We start from the raw sequence: 23859 nt of genomic DNA, 5'->3' as shown, positions 1-23859 counted from the left end.
AGTTCTATTATTCGTTATTTCAGTACAGTAGCAGCTAGGAACCAAAAAGAAGGGTAAGCCCACTGCTTTAGGTGCTGGAGAAACAAAAACAAAGCAAAACAAAACAAAACAAAACAAAACAAAACAAAAAACCCTACTTCCTGACCTATTAGATCATCTAGGATTTTGTTTTATTTTGTGATCTGGTTTCACAGATGATGACAACCCAGTGGCTTGACAAGTCTTAGCCAAACAGATACACCACAGGAGGAGATTTTATGTAATATCTGTAGTCCTTCCCCTGCTTTCCTAAACAGATGAACACCTGCTTAAAAACGTAACCCCCAAAGTGAGCTAGGCATTTGCAATTTCTCAGCTCCATAAACAAAATATTACTACAGAATGATCATTGATATTATAATCTGGTCAGTCTCCACTTAGATTTGCTCTTACTTTTCTTATTAGAGAAAGAATCTTTAGAAATAAGTAACTTCCTAGATTACATCTTTTCTGTAATGGTCTTTAACCTGTGGTTTGCACAACTCAGGAAGAACCTAAGGAATCTGTAAAAGGGAATTAAAAGAAGCAAACTTACTTTAAGTAGGTTAAATTTCCCATACACCTGCACTGGAAATTGAAAAGGACTAAAATGCACTGATTTGTGAGATATAGCTTTACATACTTTTATCCACCGTGAATATTCCCCTTAGCAGTTTCTTCCACGTATTACTTGTCTTCTGTACAACACTCTATATTCTTCTTCCAGTTGGAAACTGAGTCTTCGCTTTAAAGTTTTCTTTAACACATAAAAGAATTATGCAGAAAGTTTCTGTAGAACCTGTCACAACTCTTCCTCTTGAATGCTAGGATGGCCAGGAATGCCTCCAATAAAAGACCATTAAAATATAAGAAACTCTCTGGCATAAAACCAATAGCCCCTCCAGTCTGGTATCGTGTCACTGATGGCAGAAGTGGGGGAGTTGTTCTGGCAACTGTTCCTATTTTCTCAGCAACTGAAGCTCTTTGGGAAGCAGTGGGCACCACCACCGGATGCTTTCCTCAGTGCTCCCCTCCAGTTCTTTATCTATGTATATGTGACACTGTGACCCTCAAACCCTATATCTTTTTTTTTTTTTTTTTTTTAAACTTATACCATGAGCTGTTTTTGAAGCCTCACACAGTTGTGGATTTGTTTGTTTTCTCCTTTAGTTTTTTTTTTCTCTCAACTGTCTTTCTCCCAGAGAAGTTTCATGGGGGTTTGGCTAATGCCTGAACCAAAATGGAAAAGCCAGAGGAAATACCAACAACAAAAACAACAACAAAAGCTATTCTTTTTACCTTTCTTAATTTTTTGTTTGAAACTGACCTGTCATGTCTGATGGACTTTCATGTTCTCATTTGAGCAACCAAAAACTACAGACCAAAAACTACATTCAAAGGAAGGTTGGAAATTGATTGGAAGAAATGTGCCTGGGTGTGAAAAGCAAGTGAGTGAATGGCATGGGAAAACTTGGCAAAGGAGACCCAGTAGACAATCTTAGGATGAGAAACTTCAGGAGTTAAGTTTAACCGAAAAGAGTAGAAAAGGAGGCCAAGAACAGAAAAGCAGCAAGACTGGGACAGGGACAGCTTAAGAAAGTTGAGACAAGCAGAGGCTCAAGCCTGTTAAAGATGGGCAGGAGTACCTGCGTGCGCATTGGCATGCTGCTGATCATGGCCCTGAGCTGAACTTAAGTTTCCAGTGGTTTTCTGATTAATTTCAGCTTGCCTTTGCTGCATCCCACTGCAAAAAATAATAATCATATAGCTGAAGATTAGCGTAAGGTGTATATACCCAAGGACTGAGTTAATACTGTGTGTTGCAGCATCGGTACTGGCGCGTCCTAAATCCTGAAGGCTCAATTCCAGAACCTAATTGAACATGCTTTTAATATAGCTTTCCGCATGTTGCAGAAGTAGAGACTGAAGATGGGCTAAGGTTGTACTGAAGTGAGAGAGGCCAAGGAAAGGAACAGCTCTGGTATGGTTGCTGTCGAGCAATCTGCCAATTGAATAACTGCGCTGCACCTGCCCTGCACTCTTCCATTTTGGAGGGGAAGTAAAAATGTTAAGGAACTTAAAACAGCCTTTACATATTTCTCCAGTGGGTGTTTGCCAAAGTTGCAGCATGATTAGGGAACTTCAAGAAGGAGAGTGCAGGACCCTGTAATTACCCAAATGCTTTTTTTAAAATATACACATATATTATTTTTTTCCCCTACCTGTCCTAAGGCAACTGCTCACTTTCATTTACTTGTCTTTAATTGTGTGTTTAATATTTTTTAATAAAACTGCATTAGAGATATAAATTACCACCTTTTTTGTTTCTACCTTTGGCATGAAAAGTGAATATCTGTGTGGATATGACATCTTTACGAGATCTTAAGTAATCTGTTGGAGGGTTTTCTTTCCTCTTTTCTATTTTTTGTATCAGAAGTGAAGTGAATTGAAGTGAGAAACCTCCAGAGGTTAGTTACATAATTCTGAGGATTCACATACATGCATATCCTACACTTTGCAAGTTCTGCTATAAATACATTGCAAAGTTAATTCTAAAATATGTAATGTTTCAGCGAATTACACATTTTTTAAATATGTATAAATTTAAGGCAATACACATTAAAATGAGATGCCTCCTTGGTGAAGACTTGAAGGAAATAAAATAGCATCAATGGTCCCTTGACCTTTTTTCTTATTTAAAGATTAAATAGGAACTATATTGCTCTTCTGGAAGCCTCTCAACTTCTTTCCCAGTGGCACAAGAGGTCAGTACAATCACCAAGACCCTGACATCCTTTCCTCTGTAATGAAAAAAAAATCCTTAATAATATGTATAGTTAATAAAATCTAATTGCATAATTCAACTGTAATTTCAGTCATGGTTCTTGCCAGTATGTCAAAGATGTCTTTCATAATATAGGCTTCATTCACATAAGCACCCCCGAATCTATTCGGTTTCTTCATGAGTAAGAGTATACATTTTTAAATATTCAGTAATTGTAGGTTCTTGTCTAAATCCAGCCAAATTTGGCACACAGTAATAAAGTGAAAGGTCATCTCTCAGTTGCTGCTTCTCTGAAGGTGACATTTCTTTGGTCAAGTTTCCTGACACTGTGTAATTCCTTCTGTTTATTTTACTGCTCCAGTACCTCATTAGCCATTGCAGAAATGGGTTTTCTTTGATTGTGGTTTGCACAGAGGACAGAACATATCGATATGCACTTACAGAGTGTTAAAATGCAGACTATGTAAAAGCAAATGTTTAGGGACAATCTGTAAATGTAACTTAATGAACCAACAAACCATAACAGCTTCAAAGCATTGAAAGTATAAGAACAGAACCAATAGTGTGACACAGAACCATCTGTAAGTTACTTTCATTCTTCTGCAAGGAACACAGTTGGTTTTATTCCTTTGTACAAGAGGTACCAACCTCACCTCAACCATACCTAAGAGCCACTTGCACACTCCCTTGACAACCTCCTCTTGTTCTACACAAATAAAACGAGGCCAAAATCAAACTGTACCTGCCAGCTCTTGTGAAAACTGCCTGAATCTCCTGTGGATTCAGAAGGAGGAAAAGCAGGTAATTAGATTATGCTGGCTAGGGACAACTCAGCTATCATCTGAAAAGGCCCATGGCATGACTGCTGCTCTCCTCCTGCCTCACAAGCAGCCTCTTGGTCAAGGTTGTCAACTTGAGTTGAAAGACAGAAGGTCACTTTTTGCTACCACAGAGTCTTCTACCTGACATCCAAACCTTTTACCTGTTTTTTTCTACTTTTTTTTTTCTTTTTTTTTTTTCCTGGCACAACCCTCAGACAGAGCTACTCTTAATATCATGCATCCATTTCACCTAAATCTACAGTTTAGACTGGACATATCCTGTTTTTCTTCACTAGTGAGACTGAGCCCTCTTTTCTTATAGTTTCCCTTTTTAGTTATTTTTAAAATTTTTATATCTGCCTTCTACTTTTTTTTCTTTTTTTCCTAGCCTGACCATGCAAGCGTCTCTTCAAAGGCCTCATTTTTCAACCTTTAGGTATTTTTGTTGCTGTCAACTGAACTCTTTCCAGCACACTGAGGTAATTTTAAAACCTAGTGCCCACAACTGAACTAAGCCTTGCAAACGAGGCTTGCACAGGACTGTGTCAAATAGAATAATTGCCTCTCTTATTTCAGTATATAACTCATTATCAAATTTTGTATGATACTGGGCTGTTTTATTTAACAAGACAGTCTTTTGTTTTTAATTCATGGTTAGCCTATGGCATGTGTGTGCGGCCTATAAGACCCATAGTTCGCCTTTGCTTGAGAAAAAAAAATTGAAGAGGTAGCAGTAATACTTTCCTGTGAAAAGTAATGAATCTTAAGGCGTTGGAAATGCGGGCCAGGATCACAATCTGCTTCAGCAGGGCCAAGAAATGAAGCTTGTCAGGGAACAGGCCGTTCGGGCAGGAAGCAGGCCAGAGCTGAAAGCTCATGGCAGGAGGAGAGGAGAGGAGCGAGCAGGCCTGAAGAGAGGCCTGGCAGCGCTGAGGTGGTCTGAAAGCCCCTTCGGCTTCGGGAGCAGCTGACAGGATCCCTGGATGAGAAGCCATGAGGTGGATTAATTCGAAGTCCCCAGTCCCAAGCCAGCCTCATGCTCGACTTCTGCCAGGCGAAGTGGGCACGGGGCCGGCCAGTGCCTGGCGGCCACCACATAGGCAGCCACCTGCAGGAAAAGCCCTCGTTTTAACACGGGTGGCTCTCCAGTTATAAAAAATACTCTTCTTTGCATTTAGCATACGTTTTCATTTAGTTTTATCCTACGCTTTTGGCCTCAATTACTGTTTGACATGTCTGAGAAAGAAACAAAACAATTGTATCTTTGGTTGTGTTCCTAAATTATTCCCTTCTCTTTCTACTTTCCTCAGCTGTTGCCCCCCTCTGAAGCTTCCCGCATGTCTAACACTTCACCTCTACATTAATTTCACCTCCTAACAGCATGCAATGTCACAGACACAGTCTTCAGTGAAAACCACTGAAAAGAAAAGGAAAGCAAAGTGGATGCAGCAGAAAATAAATAAATAAATAAATAAACACACTTTCCTGTAAAGCTTCTGTAAAACTAAAACTTTCCTTTACATTTCAAAATTGGGCAGGAGGTAGAATTGAAGAAAAACTGTCACCTTTACATACTCATCCAGTGGGGCAAAAAGACAAAAAAAAACAGCAAACACCAAACCAACCCACACCACAATAAATGAAACACAGACCAATGAGTTTAAAAAAAATTAATAAAAATCTACTGTTTTCCTCAGAGAGAAACTCAAACCCCAAAGTTTTAAACCAGAAACTAATAACCTGACACTTTTTCTACTTTCAAGTCATATTAAAAAGAAAACAAGAAGTTTCCCTCATGCTCACCTTTTCCTTTCCAACAATGGGAAGACAAAAAAAAAAAATCTGAACAAATGAAAAAGAAACAGAAGGTCAACAGCGGCTGGCAAATTAAAATAATAAAATAAGAGGGTACAAAATCATAGTATTTCTTGAGAGATTCATATTGACTTTCTGGGAAAGGATGGAAGTAGAAAATAATAAAGAAAATTTTGGCAGGAAAAGTGAACTATCAGGAGTCTTGTTATTTCACAAAATAGCTTCCACTGAAATGGAACTACTAAAGAAGGACTGGAGATTTGTCTTATCCTAGTCTGATTCTTACTTCCCAGGTCAAAGCTGAAGACTACTGTGCACCATTGCCTTTAAAAGCAAAGTGGGGCCTCTAAAATACAGTGTAATTAGGGGGCTCAGCTCTACCTATCTTGACTACCACAAAATGTCTGTCCTTTCAGACATACATCCCTGGGAAGTTCAAATGAGGCATGCCACCACAGAGGTTCTTCTGTTGCCTTGTGTGGTTTCTAATAAGCAAAGGTTAATTGTTATCCTTTGTATTTCCCAAGGGACACTAAAGGAATGCAGAGTTCAGATGTCTGTAAACACAGAAGTGTTTGGAAAACCTCTGGCAAAGGTGGTCATTTAGCTCGCCGTACTCTTTGTGTCCTGTAGGTCTCAGCACTGTCCTTTTGACAACATTCCCTGAAGTATTCATAAAATTATTTCACAGGATGATGGAGTGTCACAAAGGCTAATTGACTTGTGTTGCTGCAATGATCCATGATTGTACACATACAGACAGCATTGTTACCAGTTAAGTGTACACATGCATCTGGAAGTGGAGGCAGGGATTTGAATTCATAACCTTTAGCTACCCAAATTCAGCTCTTTATCCAGAGAGTTAAAAGAGCAGCTGTAGTCACAGAAAAAATACTGCTATTCATGGGCACGTTTACCCTATTGAAGAAAAAAGCAGCAGGGCATTTTCACTTTGGCCAGAGATATATTCCCAGGCAAACCTGCTTCTGGAAAAAATGCCACAGTTCCTTCATGGCTTTCTGGATATCTGTGCAGATACTGGAGCTGTTCTACTGAACAGCACCCACTGGAGTCAGACTTAACTGTCTCAGTACTTTTGTTTTGGTGCCTCAGTTCCTGGTCTTCTTGGACATGCTAGTATTTTTCCCCATCCCTCGTCTGACTTGCCTACTACCCAGAAATATGTTTACAAGTATATTAAAACTATTTAAATTTAAGCATGAGGTGCACTAATCCAAGCGCCTTTAACAACAATTAATTAAAAAAGACAACATGTTCACAACTGTTGTAATGTATCAGGCCCTACTAACAATTAATTTCTAAGCTTTCTAGCTATGCTCCACTCTAAGGAGATCCTGTAGGATTTAAACCTGAATTTAAAAGGATTTTCAATGCTTATACTTTTTAATTTTGTAATGAGGGACATGAACAATATGTTTGCAAAAGCTTTCTGAAGTGTTGTATTAACCACATTCCCTGTTGAGGCAAGACAGCCTTACCTGCCACACCACCTGAATAAGAAAACCTGTAGCTAACAGAAGCAATGCTGGTTACCTTCAGTAATTTTTCCAGCAACCAGAAGAGCTATTTCCACAGGGCAAAAAATATACAAGAAGTATTTTGAGCATCCTTTAAAAGACTATTCAAAGCGTTTACTCTGCTTTTGGCACATCTATTCTATGGTTTTAGGGAAACTGGAACTGCCATAAAAACACCTTACAGGACTAAATGACCGGTGTGCAAGGAGCCAGATCCCTATCCAAGGAACAAACAAGAGGCAAGCTGTTTATCCACTCACTCACTTCAACTCATTTTCACCTCTGTGCACAGCCTAAGATCCACACTTGAAAACAAGGTGTCCCCATTTGTCTGCATGGAGGCACAGAGATGCCTGCTTGAAGTGATCTGAATGACCTCCATTGTGGTGACACCACACAAGGTAAAAGAAAATCCTATAGCCAGTTCAAGAGAGGTGGTGCCATTTCTTTCATACTTTCCTCAATATGGTAGTTAGAGATTTAATGGGAAAGAAAAGGATTTAATCTCTCTCTCTGGTGGGGAATACTGCATAGCCAAACCAGAGCACAGGTTATGACACTGTAACATGACACAGATGTCAGAAATGAAACATTGATCCATGTCTTACTAACACTGCTGATACAGTTCCAATAGTGCAAGACTGTAGTGCTGAATGGGAGAAAGATAAAGGCAGCAATCAGCAAAACACATACCCATCCCAAATAATCAGATATTTTCAATTTACAAAATGGATTGTATACTGATTTTTATATTTTGCAAGCATAGAACAGCTACCTCTTTTAAAAGCAGTCAAGGAATTTCTTCAGAATGCTACTCTTACTTTTCAATAAAAATGCCACAGTATGAAGACACATATCTTAGTTTTGCTTTCTGGTCATATAAGTGAAGAATAACAATGATAAAATTAAGTTGCACTTACAGCTTTTATTGTCTTCCATTTCCAAATAGCCCAAGGTATTTTACACACCAAAAGGGTCAGTGAGACCAGGAACTCAGCAGCTGTCAATGTGAAACTGCACAAAGCGATGCTAAGCTGATCACGACAGGAAGCTAGAATGCCATAGCCAAATGGTACCGAAGCTTATGAAGATAGAAATTAATTAGCTAAAAAGGCCTAGGAACGGGTAGGACTGCTACTCTTACAAAGAACCTGATCTGCCACCTCTACCAGCACAATCCACTTGACAGCTAAGACACCAGATATTTGTTAAGTCCTTCTATTCTCTGTTGAGTGTCTATATATTGTGATGATTTACCATTCAAATACAACCCTTTTTCAGCTTAAAGAAGTCCAGGCTAGTCACAGGACCTAGGTGGTACCAGCTCACAGAACTATTGCTTTCATTCCTTTTTCTTCCAAAAAAAAAAAAAAAAAAAAAAAAAAAAAAAAAGGCAGAAGGTTCTACTTGCACCTAGCACTGACTGCTGTGTTCAGTACTGGATGGGTTATTTTGCTGAGGTACTTTGTGAATGCAATACCTATCCCCCTTGCACACAGCGTTCTTGATGTTCACAAGCAATAGCACTAATGCATTGGATAGCCCTACACTGAGAAGTGTAGCTAAATACCAGGAAAAAATGTGACAAAAGAAGTTAGAAATGGGGAGAACTAATGGTGGAGAAGAAATTGCAAAAAGAAAAAAAAATCAATTTTAATAATAGTTTGACAATTACAATTAAATAATCCAAAGCTCAGGCCGGGCATTTTTGTTACACACTGCATGAATGATGTTTGTACTTTGGAACCTTTAAAATATTTAAGCAGAGAAGAAATGAAATGAACTGCAACCAGTTAAGGTCATCCATTTAGGATAAAATTGATGAAATATTAAAATGAAAGAAATAAATTTTCAAACAGAGATACTGAGGCTTCACAGAGATGTATTATTCAAAGCAGAGGAACATGCGTGACCTCTAGGCCATTACATAATGGGGAAAGGATACAAAAGTTCAAACGAGCAGCAACTGTAGGCAGCAAAGGCAAAGAGGGAAGATGGATTAACAATTCCTGCTGCCAGGACTTCACTTCCAGGGTACTGTGGCTGGACCCCAGTATTTAAGCATTACATTCTCAGAGCCAGCTATTGGACTCAGCTATTACGTTGGGCTTAAAAACCCTACAGAAATCATGTATTTTTAACCACAAGACTGATTTTGTGTCTAGCTGAGTTTGTTTGTGCTCAGAGGCTGGCATTAACAGCAGAGGTGGTCCCAGGCTGCTGAGTTTCAGTGCGTGGGCTTCTTCTGAACTGTGACTTTGCCCTCACGTACCTTTTCTAGAAGGGCCTGAAGTCAGGATGCCACAGGCTGGCCAAGGTACAACACATCGGACTTCTTTCTGTGGTCAGCTTTGCTGGCTGACAGCCAACCTTCTCCTCATTCATCTCTGCCCTATCAGGGCTTGAAGATACCCAGTTTATGCTTTGGGCATCTTCAGAGGAAATGGTCTTAAACTCTGGCCATAAATTCTTTTTTGAAAATTGCTAAAGCCAGAGCCAGTACTTATTATACAGGGTTTATTATAAAATGGGGTTCTGCAAAGTTCTCGAGTGTTTTGTATCTGAAGTACTTGGATAAATCTCTCCCAAACGAAGACATAGCTTCCTGAAACAAGAAGTGTCTTTAAATCCCAGTGAAGTCTGTGGGAGAGTACAGATTTTGTTCGTTTGAAAAATTAATTTCCAACTTGCAGAGGGCTCTTGCCTCCAAGCTCAGTGTTCCAGTGCAACTCCACTGCTCTCCTGTTGGCAAAGGCTATTCAAAATTCATATAGCCAGTAATGCTCTGCCTAAAATAAGGTTCTGAACTGTGCGTCAGGGGCCAGACATCAAAAAGTTAGGTGACACGATGCCAAAGCTTTTTCTTGGATGTAGATTAGCCTCCCTAGAGGATCTATACAGAAGCATCTAAAATATTAGGAAAATAAGTGTCCCTGACAGCCATTCATGATCTGAAGTTCTCTAATGTATTTGATCGTCTTCCCATTTTTACTCAGCCGCAATTACTCCATGTGGAAAATAAATCTTTGCATTTGCAGAGCAAGCATTTATTTCTAAATCTCTAAGCTCCTTCCAAAATAAAGTATAAACATTATTAGCTTGATTTTATAGCTGTTCTAAGTGGAAAGATAGGGACAGTTTTAAAATTAGGTAGTATCAAGGATGTAGGCATAAACTGTGATACTACTTCTCTGTTTGCAGTCTTCTCTACTGACTCGTGGCAAGATGTCTACTTACCTTGCTGGAATTTAGGGATAATGGGGTGGGTCTGCCCTTTTGGGAATGGTATGAACACAGACCTCGTAAGGCCTACTGCAGAGATTTTCAGTGGAAGAACTAAGACATTGGTTCTGGGCCTGGCCCTGTACCTCAGAAGCATTTTGGAAAAGAATGGCCATCAATTAGATCCCAGAGGTCTTTCAATTTTCAAAGTTTTTTTTTTAAGACAATTTTTTTTGGGAAAAGGGATCAACAGAGCTCAAAACGTCAATAACAAAAGCTGCCTTTTTGCCACTGATTAGCTTGCAGAAATTAAGAGATACCTAGTTGCAATTAATAAATTATTACCCTTGCACTTTATGGATGCCTTAGTTTTTGAGTTATAATGCATAATTTTCAGGAATACAAGGAAATAGGAAGTGCTTAGGGAAAAAAAAAAAAAAAAGTACAATAGCAATCTTAGGATCATAATCTTAAAAAGTATTTCCTTTAATAATGTGAATGTTTCCAATCACATTTTAATTGTCAATATATTTTTCCCCAGAAGCTGAAAATATAGCAATATTTTCCTTATAATTTTCCTTATAATTATCAAAGGGGATCATATGAAAAGCATAAAAGAACTGTTCTCTGTAATGAACTAAAAAGAAAGACTGAATTTCTACTCTGATGGATGAGAAAACTGTTGTTCTAGTTCCAAAATAATATTTTCCCCTTTGAGTCAAAATGAACTTTTTGTTGACATAACTAGACACCACATCGATCAAAGGTCCATGCCACCAACTACCTTTCCTCCAGCAGAAGCCAATAGCAAATGCCTAAGGAAGTGAATAAAAAGTGGCAAATGTACAGTGACACATCCTCACTTTAGTCCTGCAGCTTCTAGTGATCTATGATGCCAGGATTTTCTTGAAGCAGAGTTAGCACCTGCATATTTGAAAGTCCCCAGTAGGTTTCCCTTCATTAAGTCATTTAATTACATTTTCAATACATGTATATATAAATTGTGAGATTCACAAAATCTGTAGCCATGAGTACCACACTGGCCAATCTATCTTCCTCAAAAATCTAGCAAAAGTGATATATGTGGCATGGCTAAAGAAGAAGTAAGCTACTTTTTTTCAAATAATGGAGAAAAAAAAAAAAGGAAAAAAAAAAAAAACAAACAATCAGACCACTTGAAAAACTTGCATTGAAATTTTGCTGAAACAATCTGCTATGCCTTCAATGCAGACAAAGAAATTTTGTAGCCAACATCATTTTAAAAACTGAGATAAGTATGTGTGTTGGGGGAAGGGATAATAGAGCTTTCTATTAATGGAAAGCAGTCTGGCTGCAGTCTGAACTGTGGTGTCTTCCCTCCCCATAATCATGGCATTAATTACTTCATAGGTCAAATTATGTTTCTGTTTGAAAGAGTTTGGCCGTCTACGTGAATCAGGGCATGCATATTTAGATCTACTGTATCCTCTAGCACGAGCTTTTATTCTTGTTTGATGCATATGGGCTAGTAATTTAGTTTTTCAGTGAAGACTGCTCTCTTTTCTCTCTCCTGCACAATGGCAGTCTGGTTCCATAATATATAGAAGAAGCACACATTAATTGAATCTGAGGGCAAGTACACTTCCTTCTTCAACCATATGGACAGGATTTTTCTTTAAAATAAAACGGCCAAAAAGGGACTGGAACAATGCCCAAAGGGGAGAATAAAGACAGACATTTAAAGGTGAGCTCACTAGATTTATAATAGCAGCGGACACTATCATCCTTTCCAGCCAGCTACCCAGTTAGCAGTAATGCTTATATCACAGGAAAGGCCCAGGAGATTCTTCTTTAGAAAATAATGGATATAGCTATTAATATACTGGGGAAGCTGCAGACATCCACTTCAGATATTGATAATAAATTACATTGTTCAGATACAAGATTACATAATCCAGACAGAAAAACATTTTTTGTGTATCAGTGTTATTTAGAAGAGTTGCTCTGAAAAGTTTCAAGAAATTAGAGGGCTTCTCTCCAAAAAGAATAGCCAAGAGCTTTGAACAAAAATAATGCTAATTAAGTATAAGAGCCTGAAGGAGATCAAAACTAAGGGCTCACAGGGAAGGTGTTGCTTCTTCTGTTAATCCAATCCCACAATCTGCAAGAACAGATTGTGAAATTATTTTGACCGTATCAGAAGGCATAAGCAAATCAGAAAGAGGTAGCGAAAACATCATCACGTTGCAACACATAGCAAAGCTTCTTCATCAGTGAAAGACCTTTCACTGTAGGCATTAGTGTCAACTTCAAGAGGGCCAGTAGTGGCCCAGCAGTTTACACACTAGAAGCAAAGTGTTTCAAGACAAGCAGTCTTGGTCTCAGAAACTTTTGGAGCTTTAGCTTACTCTCATGTGCAAATAGATGCAAGCATTTTGTTGTCCAAAACTTAAAATAGAAAGCAAAATGGAGAAACGGGAAATAAGCTTGAAAATCCCAAGACTGCTAACCCTAAATGCATTAAAAAAATACCATGAGCTTTTCTTAAGAATAACTGTACTTCAGAGCCCTGTGATACTGCAGTCATCTGGTTTGTCTGCTGGTGTTGAGACAAATGTCTTTAATATTATCAGATTTTCTCAATCACAAAGGTTAGACATTTATTTGCTTGTATAATGACAACAGATATCCTCATATTACACAGCTGATCTGAGAGTTATAGAAGCCCTTAAAAATCATGGCCATGTGATAAGGTTGTGGGTTGATATGAGTGAACTCCAGAGACTTTTCTGAACCCCCTATAAGCTCCTGTCTTCTTCTCATTTCTGGCTGAGCACATAGCACAAGAATTCCTACTGATGCCTACAGAAGTTAAGTTATCTCTTTACCTGTGGTGTTTGGTTCTTTGCAGGATCAGGCCATAAGCAAGGCTTACAAATTAATAAAATCAAAGTGATTTTTTTTTTAACTGTACCTTTTAAACCATATAAGAGTCTTTAACACCACCTTCTAAAAAAAAAAAAGTCTGACTCTAAGAGGATAAGCATAATACAACAACTTTGAAAAATTCCCTTACTCTCTGGCACACAGATTCAAGTCTCAGAGTCACTGAACCCTTCACCTTTCTCAGATAGATAAGATGACTACTGCAATATTTAATACAAGATAAGCGACACAAGCATTTGACTGGATTTGGCCTCTTGGACAGCTTACAAATCCAAGAGCTTGTGTAACCTGAACCTCTGCAAGGAAATGGCTATTTCTGCATTCTCCCATAGCTCCAAGAACTGGGGACTTCAGAACCATCAAAAACCATAAAACTGCTAGTCAACGATACTGCTGAAGGCACTTCCTTAGCTCTGTCCTCTAGTGCCAATGGCCAAGGCTCCCATTCACCCAGGTACAGACACCAGGCTGAGCTCCGGGTATCTGTGTCTGCAAAGCCCCTGGCCAGAAGGAGCCACACACCAGAGATAAAGCTGTATGTACGTAACACCAGTGCCTCCACGAGGACAGACCAAGGTGCACCTGCCCAGCCTCCCGTCTCCCACAGCAGCCTAAGGCAGATGTCTATAGGAGAGCTGTAACAGAGCTGAGCGGTGCTCGCAGAGGGTGAATCAGACTTTCCCTGAGCCCGGGGTGGTTTCTGTGTGGTTAGTAACATCGTACTCACTGCTCCGAGTTCATGTAAACCTCGGTCATCCACCACATATGCACCATGTAGCGCCACAAAGCTTGTCTGCCTATTACATGACGAGTTGCTGCTACTTTGGGGACCTGCCACGTTATGTTCCTTACACACGTGCCTGGAAATAACGAACCATCAGCCCTTACTTGCTGTCTTCAGGCCAGTCCTGATCTTACAACACAACCCTTCCCTGCCATCCCGTTCCCAGACCCAAATGCCTTACTGTACCCGGCTGGTGATCGCTCCTCAGGCCCTTGGGTGCCTCCTCTGGAAGGAGTCACCAGATGGCACTCGGGTCACTGGCACACAGGGTGACCGACCGGCCTTGGGCACCTTGTCCCCTCACACACCTGGTACCAACTGGCCCCAACCAGTACTGACCGGCCTCAACCAGTACCAATCAGAACAAACCCGCGCCAGCTGCCCAGCTGCTGCAGGGCGTCAAGGGGCACCACAAGATGTCCGCCCTGCTCCACCACCCTCAGCGGCAGGTCGCGAAGCCGGCGCGTGTGTGAGGTACTGCTAAGGGCAGCAGGGAACGCAGCAGGGTATCGGGCTTGTGTGAAGAAATCGTTCTGAATTCCTCACTTGCATGACATCAGTTTCACCCATGACACTTCCTTTTCTAATGATCCCTAATGTGTAATTTACCCTCTCGTTTTTCATCTGCGGCTCAGCGTTGAGCTGATATTTTCACCAACGATGCACTGCTACTCCAAGATCCTGTTCTTAAGTGACAACAGACAGCTCAGAAAGAATTATTTTGCTGGTGAAGTCTAGACAGGTACCCTGGTGTTCCACGTACAGTGCTCCATTTGCTTGCAACATGGTGGTGCAGCAAATACCTTTCCCTAATGTCCAGATACAAAAGCACAAGTTTTTTTTCTTCATTTAGAAAACACAACCAGAGAGGAAACCCAGCCTGCCAAGAACATCACATGACTGTGCTCTCCAAACATTGTCCCGGTGGTATTTCAGGTAAACACGCGGTCTGAGTCACCAGAGAAGCATGGCAGGAGGAGACACGAAGCCGCAGACAGCCAGCAGGCCAGCCACAGGCCTGGCCACACTCAACCCAATTTCCACTTCTCCCTTAACTGGGTCCTTAGATTTTCATACAGCTTCTGTACAAGAGTTTCTCTTCAGTTTTAGAACACGGCAACCTCATCTTCACATGTGACCAAGCTTGTCATAGTGGCTGTAAAAGAAAGCAAGGTCTCATGCAAGGCACTTATGACTTGTCTGCCAGGCTATGGTACTTCTGATACACCAGCAGATTCTGACATTCAGATACTGTATCATCCAAACCTGCTCAGAAAAAAAAGTCATCAATTGGTAAAGATACAAATGTCTTACCTACACTTAAGGTAGTGCTAAATTTATACTGACATGAGTGGAAAAGTCCCAAGTGCAGACAATATTTTCTATAGGCAATAGAAAATAACGCACCAAGTTTCAAATAACTTGTGCAAAGCATTCCTATTTCTGAAGCAATAATTCCTTACAAACATTCCTATTTCAGAATACAAGAATACATACAGTAAGTCCTCACAAGAGTATTTCCATTTACTCATTTGTACTTCAGGGTGCACTTCAAATGCCTCTGGAAGTCCAGGACAAGAATTCTTGGTTTAATCTGTATTTCCTCAAAGTAGCAATGGAATTTACAAATGGCCTGTAAATTGAGGCAGTCTTGGGGATTTTTTCCCTTCTTCTGATGTGGCATCAGCATAAACAAAAATTCAAACTGCACAGCTGTAACTAACATGCTCATCTTAACCAAGCTTTAAACAACAAAGATCTGTGTCTTGTTTACATGATTTACTAAAGCTTCTGGAGAAGTCAAGACCACTTCAAACCACTTTGGCTAAGAAGTAAGGAAAAAAGTCATTACTAAATAAAATTCAGGAAAAAAATATTAGATGTAAATTAATACAGAATTTTGATGTATTCTTGACACTATATTTATTTGATAAAGAGAAAAAAAAATAATTAGAAAATCTTGTATTCCCGCTATTGTTGCATTTGTCCGTACAATGCAATTAATTCCTGCTCTAGTAAGGTCCTACCACAGATACTACCGTCTGTACTAGGAAGTAACAGGAAGATATACACAGCTGTTTGTGACTGAGGCTATCTAATCAAGGACATATTTTTGGTACTGAAAACAAATACAGCAATATTTTAAGAATAGAAACTGTGGTACACTATAAATCATGCTTGGTTGTGAACTGGAATAAACTTCTGTTCAGGCATTTTTTTTCCTATATGGTTGTCAATGGAGGTTATTGTTCCCAGTTCTGACTGCAGCTGCATGAACTCTTCCACGTCTTACGGCAAGCTGACTCAAACGTTTTGTCCAAACCACTTCACACTACACAATTTACACAATTGAGCATTTACAAGATCTGTGATCAAACTAATTTATTGCTTTTGTTATATTAGTTTTGCTGCTGATCGGCGCAGACCCAAATCTGAAAACACTTAAATTAAACCATGCAAATAGTCACAATTACTTCAGTCGGTCTGCTGGCATATGTAAACACGAGTGCTTTAAGGTTCAGGAGCCTGGCAAGCCTTCACCAGCTCTTTGCCTATGCATCCTGCAGGTATATATTGGCTACAAAATGGTCCTGCAGGGTAGGAGATGAAATTCACAGGCTGGACAACTGCTTGCAAGATAGATAAATATAATCAACTTGCCAGAGGTACTCCTCGTGTCATATTGCCGTACACAGAACGGTTTGACAACCCATGCCTTCAAAAACAACAATTAAAGATGGCTAAGATCAGTTTCCTCAATCTGACAGTATCAGGTGTATTATTTTCCTGACAGAGGCAATGAGTTGACCTACATTCTGATGCAAAGGTTATTTATGTGTAAATGCTACATATTGCTAAAGTTACAGGAAGCTTTTAAAATTAAAATTAATGTTGCATAGTGATGGTTCCAAATGTGCATGTAATGAACAGGTTGCCCATAAGAGCTGCTGACGCTGATAGCAGTGACATTAAACTGCTGCTGTAGTGCAGGCTGACAAGGGGACAAGTACGCTGTAGCTACCAGCAAGTTACCTGCTCTCTTCTTGTAGCTTATGCACCAACTGGGTGTTACTGCTGAACATGTAAGTGCTGTGCTCTTTATATAAACCCATGAAAGAATACATGCATGTACATACTGCACACACGCATATATATGCACATACCTTCGTACATTAAACAAAATTCTCTGGATGAGAATTCCTTGGCCTTCTAGAATTTGCAGCCCCCTCACTGACCTCTCCCAAAATGCACAGCTGAGTTCAGCTCTTGCCTTTATCAATTTTACCCAAGCAGAGCTTTCCTTTCAGTCTTGCTTGGGCTATTTTTTGAGCTGAGTATTTTCTTACTATGTTCAGCTAAAACAAAATTTCGTTGGAGAAAGGGAATGATGGCTATTTTAATATGATTGCAAGATGTGAGGAAATTAGTGCTCATTTCATTTCACAGTGCCTTGTAGTAGCTAAATATCTTGATGTAGACGTGCTACATTTTAATGTAGACATTAAGTAGACATGGTCTCTGCGCTAAGGCTGTAAAATGGAGATGGGAAAGATGACTTTAAGGAGATATCAAAAGTTCAGAGTGACATTTAGGTAAGCAGCTTCTGTGAATGTTGAATGTGTTTTTTTTTTTTAACCTTTGGAAATTATTGTTTTCATAAAATATGTGATCTTTTTTCCCACGTATTTACAGCTCTTAATTATCACGTAAATATTTCTACCTGTGGCTTACTTATTGACAAATGAATATATTTAGTCCCAATACATTTAGTAATATGCTCTGTAGACAAAGGCAATGAGGGCACGGCAAAAACGTATGGGCAAACAGCCTTGGGCAGGATGAATGCTATCCTGGACAACAGAGTTAAAGTGGAGCCAGCTCAAGTAGTCGGGGGCACAAGAGAGACACCCTTGTGTAACTTAGCCCTTGTTTTCACCCTGAATGAACAGGGTTCAAACCTAATGGAAATCAGCGAACAGAAGCTTCAAAATGCTGATGCTAATCCAAATAAAAAAGACACCAACCCCAAAACAACAACAAATACAAAGCAAAAGCTGAAGTCAGTTCTCTAGCACAAACTGAATTTAAACCAGATTAATATATTCATAATATATTAGCACAGTAGCACATGTATATAATTTTATACATTAATAAACATAGATACATTGGGGTTGCATACTCAAAATGATTTTACTGATAGCAATGTGTGATCAAAAAAGTTTGGAGACTTCTCCTGCAAGGATCCAGGATCCATCCCTAAACGACCAAAGTGGGACCCCCATAATTTGAAAATTCTTCTATGAAAAAAAAAAGAAAATGGTACATGTTTCTTGGAACTTCATGCAAACATCATTGAAATAAATGGTAACCTGATCCAAAAACTTTAAGTGGGCTTGGATCAGGACCCTGCAATTTAAGGCAGAAGAGCCAAGAGAAGGCATGAGGCATTCCTGAATCCTGTCCATACAGCCCTGCTGACTCTGCACTCCATAAAGAAATATTACGTAGCTAAGGAAGGAAAAAGTGGTTGTATGTAATTCTACATAAGAGAGCAGTTTTATGGTGATCCCACAGGTAGATAATATAGTCAAGTGTTAATATGGGGCAAGATAAACACTTGCTGGTTTACACTAAAGGATACAGTTAGCAAAACCTAAGTTTAGCTGTCAGCTTTTCTAGTGTAACACAGCACAATCCTAAAAAGCAAAGCACTTGACATTGCTATTGTAAAATAATACAAAGCACACAAGTTTTAACAAACAGCTGCATTCCCTCATCCTAAAAATGGATTCCACCTTATTCCTTAGCCACCTTATCCCTTAGCCAGTGAGATGTCCCCTCAGGAGCACAGCATTGCTGCTAACAAGAGGCATTTTGTGGTATGAGACAACAACCCTTTTCTGTCATAGATTTCTTTTATTATTGATGGGTATGCTTGGGTGGCATTGATCAGCACCAGTTCCTCACTGACCACAGTGCCTCAGCTGTAGCAGGAGGCGTGCTGATACCCGATGCCAGTCACGCTGTCCCTCCAGCAGTTCAAAGGCACGATCTTTCCTTGGATCTGAATGATTAAGAAGGGCGCCTGAAATATAGCTATCGCTGCCGCTGCTCTCCGGAAGCGTTCCAATGTGATGCAACACTTTTATGCACCAGAAACAATTCCACCACTATAAAAAAAGGTAAACTCATTTATTCCAACACCCAAAATCAATCATCGGCTAGCTGGAATAGATCATGTCTGAAAAGCCATTGCTTATCCTGCTCAGTTCCAATAGCAACCCTACTGTAGGTCTGTCTCTAACTGCACCAGTGAATGGGAGGGTCAAAGAAGAAAGCTTGGAGCATCAGCATCTATTTTCCTGCTGTTGGACCTCCCTCCACTAATCGAAACTTCTTTCAAGATGTCTCAGCTGGCTTTTTGAGATCCTTGCGGAGTTATTGCAGCCCTTCCCAAACGAAATTTTGCATTGTGCCAGATGCGAAAAGATGCCTGATGCTTCCAGAACATCTTTAATTGAATAAAACACATGATTATTAATAATATTTAATTATAGAGGATATCACTAAATTATATTAGCTCTGGAAGAATGCACTGATATAAAACCAGGGCTACCTTTTAGCACTGACACACGACTACTTCACTTTTGTTAATATGATCAATAGGACATTGAGGGATGTGTCTGCACTGGGCTGTTCTCTGGCACACTTGTGCTACGGTGGCTGCTGCTGTAATTCCCGTCCATACACAAGGGAGGGACTCAAATTACTTCAGGGGGTGCAGAGGGGCTTGTTCATTAGTCTGGCCTCGCAAAATCTTGCTCTACTGCAGACATATAACTGGCTACACCTATTGTAATGTAATTCAAAGACTGCATAAATCAATGTTACAACAAGTATCACCCTTTAGATACCCACAAATGGTCTTAGCCCTTCGGAAAAGGCTTTTCCTGCAGCCTCAGGTCACCACGCCTGGTTAGCCCTCTGGTACAGCAGGCAGCCAGGACAGCTGGGTGGCTGCAAGGGCTCCCCAGCACTGCCAAGCTCTTGTAACCTTGGCTGCTGCTCAACAGCCGTGCTGGCCTCCACGCTGCTGGCAGAGGAGGCAATGCTCATGTACCTGCACCTCTCTGCTGCCTGGCCTCAAAGACTGCTGCTGTCCTCAGCACAGAGGCCTTGCCCCTGCCTCCACGCACTGCACCGTGACAGTGTATTTCCTTAGGGTAAGTTCCCATATGCCCTTTTTAGAAAAGGGGATAGCTGAGTCACAGCATGTTTAGGTGGCTTACCCAAGATCACGCAGCAGCAGCAAAGTGGTAATTCTTATGCAACTGCTGAGGAAAGCAGCATATTTCACTGAATCACACTGCTTCCCAACCATTAATAATGGTTCTTGGATTCAGCACGTTCAGATCTATGAGCTATTCTGTCCCTGACTGATGGCTAACGAAATCAACTGCTTTTATCCTCAAAAACCTGAAGAGAAATAGGGTATACTTCAAGCTTATTTTACGAGCGAGCCCACTGTGGAGCAGAAAGCAAGGTGGTGGGTCCCAGGAAACTTTTCATCGTCAGCTTAAACAGGTAATTTTCTGGAGGCACACACGTAATATTTAAAAATAGAAATTCTAAAGGAGCACAGACTGGCAAAAGCACACCACGAAGAAAAGCAGGAGGTCAACCTCGTACAGCTCCATTTGCAACCACTGGCCCCCACAATCCCCAAAGGCCTTTGAGCTTGCACATGATGTGGGGTAAGACTGCAGGGGCTTTTGAAAGCAGTCTGTCAGCAGGCAGGAGGACCCCAAAGCCCAGCACGCTCGGCATCCAGGTTGAGCTATTGCTTCTCCATCACCAGCACCCCATGCTGCAGTTCACTAAGGTGAACAAGGGGAAGGGAACAAAGCCTACTGTTGGTTATAAGGTTTTTATCTTAACATGCTTTTTTTTTATTATTATGTTATAGTCTGGAGCATGTCAACAGGAGATAAAGAGGAGAGATGGCTGTGGAATTAAATTATCCAGAGTGCTGAGCAAGCCTATTTCAGTCCACTGTGGTTTAAATTTGCCACCTGACATGATAAGGTAGAAAAGGTTATGTTACTCTTCAGCTCAAAATGCACCTGTCTAGGAAGCCCTAACATCCCTCATTAAAAGGGGTAGTGCGTGACCTAGCACGGAGGTTAATACTAATATGTTCCCCTGGAGCCACGACTGTGGTCCCTCATTACCATTATCCTCTGGATGTTGTTCTAAATGCTGGCACCCTAATTGATAAACAGAATCAGCCGGTTTCAGACCTCAGGGACAAGTGGCTAGAATTTGAGATAGCTATTCTTTGACACGGGAAAGGAGAGCTTTTCTATTAAGTGTCTACAGAACTTTAGTCAATCTTCCCACGATGCCGGTAGTTCACAGACAGAACTCCAGCTCTTGAAGGAAAGAGGTTATCTTTTCCCATTGTGAGCTGCTATTTCCAAGGAGCATCTGATGCGAGTCTGAAGTAACCATGCAATCTGAATTTGAAAGGGCCATTAACCAGGAAAAATTAACAGAATACACAGAAATGACTGAGCTCAGATGATCAGTTTTCCAGCTATGACCTTTAATTCTCCATAAAGAGGTGTTCTAAAAAGTCAAATATTCTCCCCAATCTGGTTATTTAAACAGAATGGTGAGTGATGCTGCATGTGTGGAAGGAATCCAAAACAGTTTGGGTGGAAGAGAAAAATATGCATATAATCAGCCTTATTTGAAGAAGAAAACTCAGTATTTAAGCACATTACACTATTCTGTGATTCTTATACTGTGAGACTAGTGTAAATATGCAAGAACACTAAACATACATATAAATAGAGATAAACTGTGAATGAAATCTATTGTTCTCAAAAATCTATCAGAATACTCAAATACATATACTCAACAAATATATATGTATATATATATGTAATTTTAGGGAGAGAATAAGCATTTAGGGAGAGAATAAGCATAGGGAGAGAATGTAAGCATTCAAGCGTGGTTGTAAAGAACTTGTAAGCCATATTAAATGACTTACAGGAGACTCAAACATCAAAAATGCAACTCAAATACAAGCTGTATGTTAGAGATGCATAGAGTTCAAACTCGTTATCTCATTTCAAACTGCCTTGACTAGGTACAGGGATGCTCACTGACCGCTTTCAATACAAGGTTTGCTCCCTGACGCTAAACATTTGCCTGAATCATGGCCAGAATGAACAGATGAGTTGAACTTCATGCCCCAAATAGCAATGAACCAGTACTTAAATTCATAGGCAAATAAAATTCATCCTTACAGGAAGTGTTCTTCCTCTACACTACCTAAATTTTATTAAATGCACAGAGATTTGTTACCCATGTGAGGGTACAGTACTCATTCTCTGAAAGCCATCACGTGCCTGCTGAGGAGGAAAAGGACATAACCTTCTGAGCTTTCTGAAAGAGGACACTAATGTCAACCAAGTTGGCAGACATAGGCTTAAGTCCAAAGCTTTTGAAAGCAGGAGTTTATGAGTCCCTAGTCCAACATGCATTTATTTAAACATTGCATTGGCATAGCACCTAATGATCCAAGTCATGGGCCATCACCCTCTTGCACTTGGCAATGTATAAGCACGCACAGAACAAAAGCACATTCCCCAGATAGTTTACAATTCAATTACAAACAGAGATCCAATCGAGGGATGCAGCGTGGAAAGCACAAGCGATGAGATTGGTTGATGTAATGCAGTTGCTTGAAAAATGCTGATGTGATGTAGTTCTCCTTCCATATTTCTACCTTCCAAGTGTCATTAAAAATAGCCAGAATCTCTTATTTTTTTTGCCTTACAGCACTTTTCCAGGTGACTCTATGCCACAGGGATGCCACACAATTACAAATGGGAAAACTACCAAGGATGAGAGGGGAAATGAGTCAGGAAGATGTGAGACGTAGTCTAGAAATATTTACAAAGCCTTACAAAAAAAAGGGGCTGTTGGAAATGACCCTTCTTGGGCAATAGGATTTTTTGTGGGGACAAACAGCAAGTGTGACGTAACAACTGGCAAGCTTTCCATATGAAACCAATTTTCAAAGAGCTTATGAATGGAGGTTGGACTCGATGACCTTGAGGTCTCTTCCAACCTAGAAATTCTGTGTGATTCTGTGTGAATGTCTCTCTACTGAATTTCTTCCTCGATTTTTGTTTAAACTATCCCAAGTCCTACATATGGAGACAGAACAAGCTTAATCGGGGCAAATATAAGCCTTTTATCAATTCAATTATCCGTTTAAGGACTCACTCATTGAACTTATCCATAAAATGTTAGAGTTGCAGTGCTGCTCCTGTCTATCAGCTTGCGTCCCTGTATTCTTTGTACCCTTAGGGACGTTTTATCTTTTGAGAAATGTGACAGCCTGCCTTCTGAGACTGGCCTTGGCAGAGTCCATAGCCAATATATTGACAGATAGAAGATAGCATGGAAAAGTGAAGCAGTTCACAGCTTACTTGGGTGTGTCAAGCTGCTTTTGTCACCAGCCAAAGGATCTTTCATCTTTTAAAGCTATAATAGGATCTTTCAAATCATTAACTTTTAATTGCTTCTGTTAATTGCATCTGACCCTTCTTCAGCCCCCGGCGATCTGTGGATCCACAGCAGGATCACATCACACCCCCTTTCCCAATATTTTTACTTTTTGGAAAATATAATTAATGTATCTCCAAACACACTCTTTGGAGTGTTTCTTCATGGTCAGAAGAGCAGGCTCAAAATCAGGAAAATAATTTACTGATACGCACACTATTTCTGGTGTTTTCTGCTGAAATGTAAGGTGATTATTTCTAAATGCAAGCTCAATCCTGCAGTTTCTCTTCCCTACATTTTGAAGGGGGATGAAGACAGACAGCTGTTTCAAAGTAAATTAAAAAAAAAAAAGTCACGGCACCTCTAAGA

This window comes from Netta rufina, assembly GCF_964035555.1.
Source record: "Netta rufina genome assembly, chromosome: 4".
NCBI lineage: Eukaryota > Metazoa > Chordata > Aves > Anseriformes > Anatidae > Netta > Netta rufina.
Note: the sequence above shows the minus strand (reverse complement) of the source record.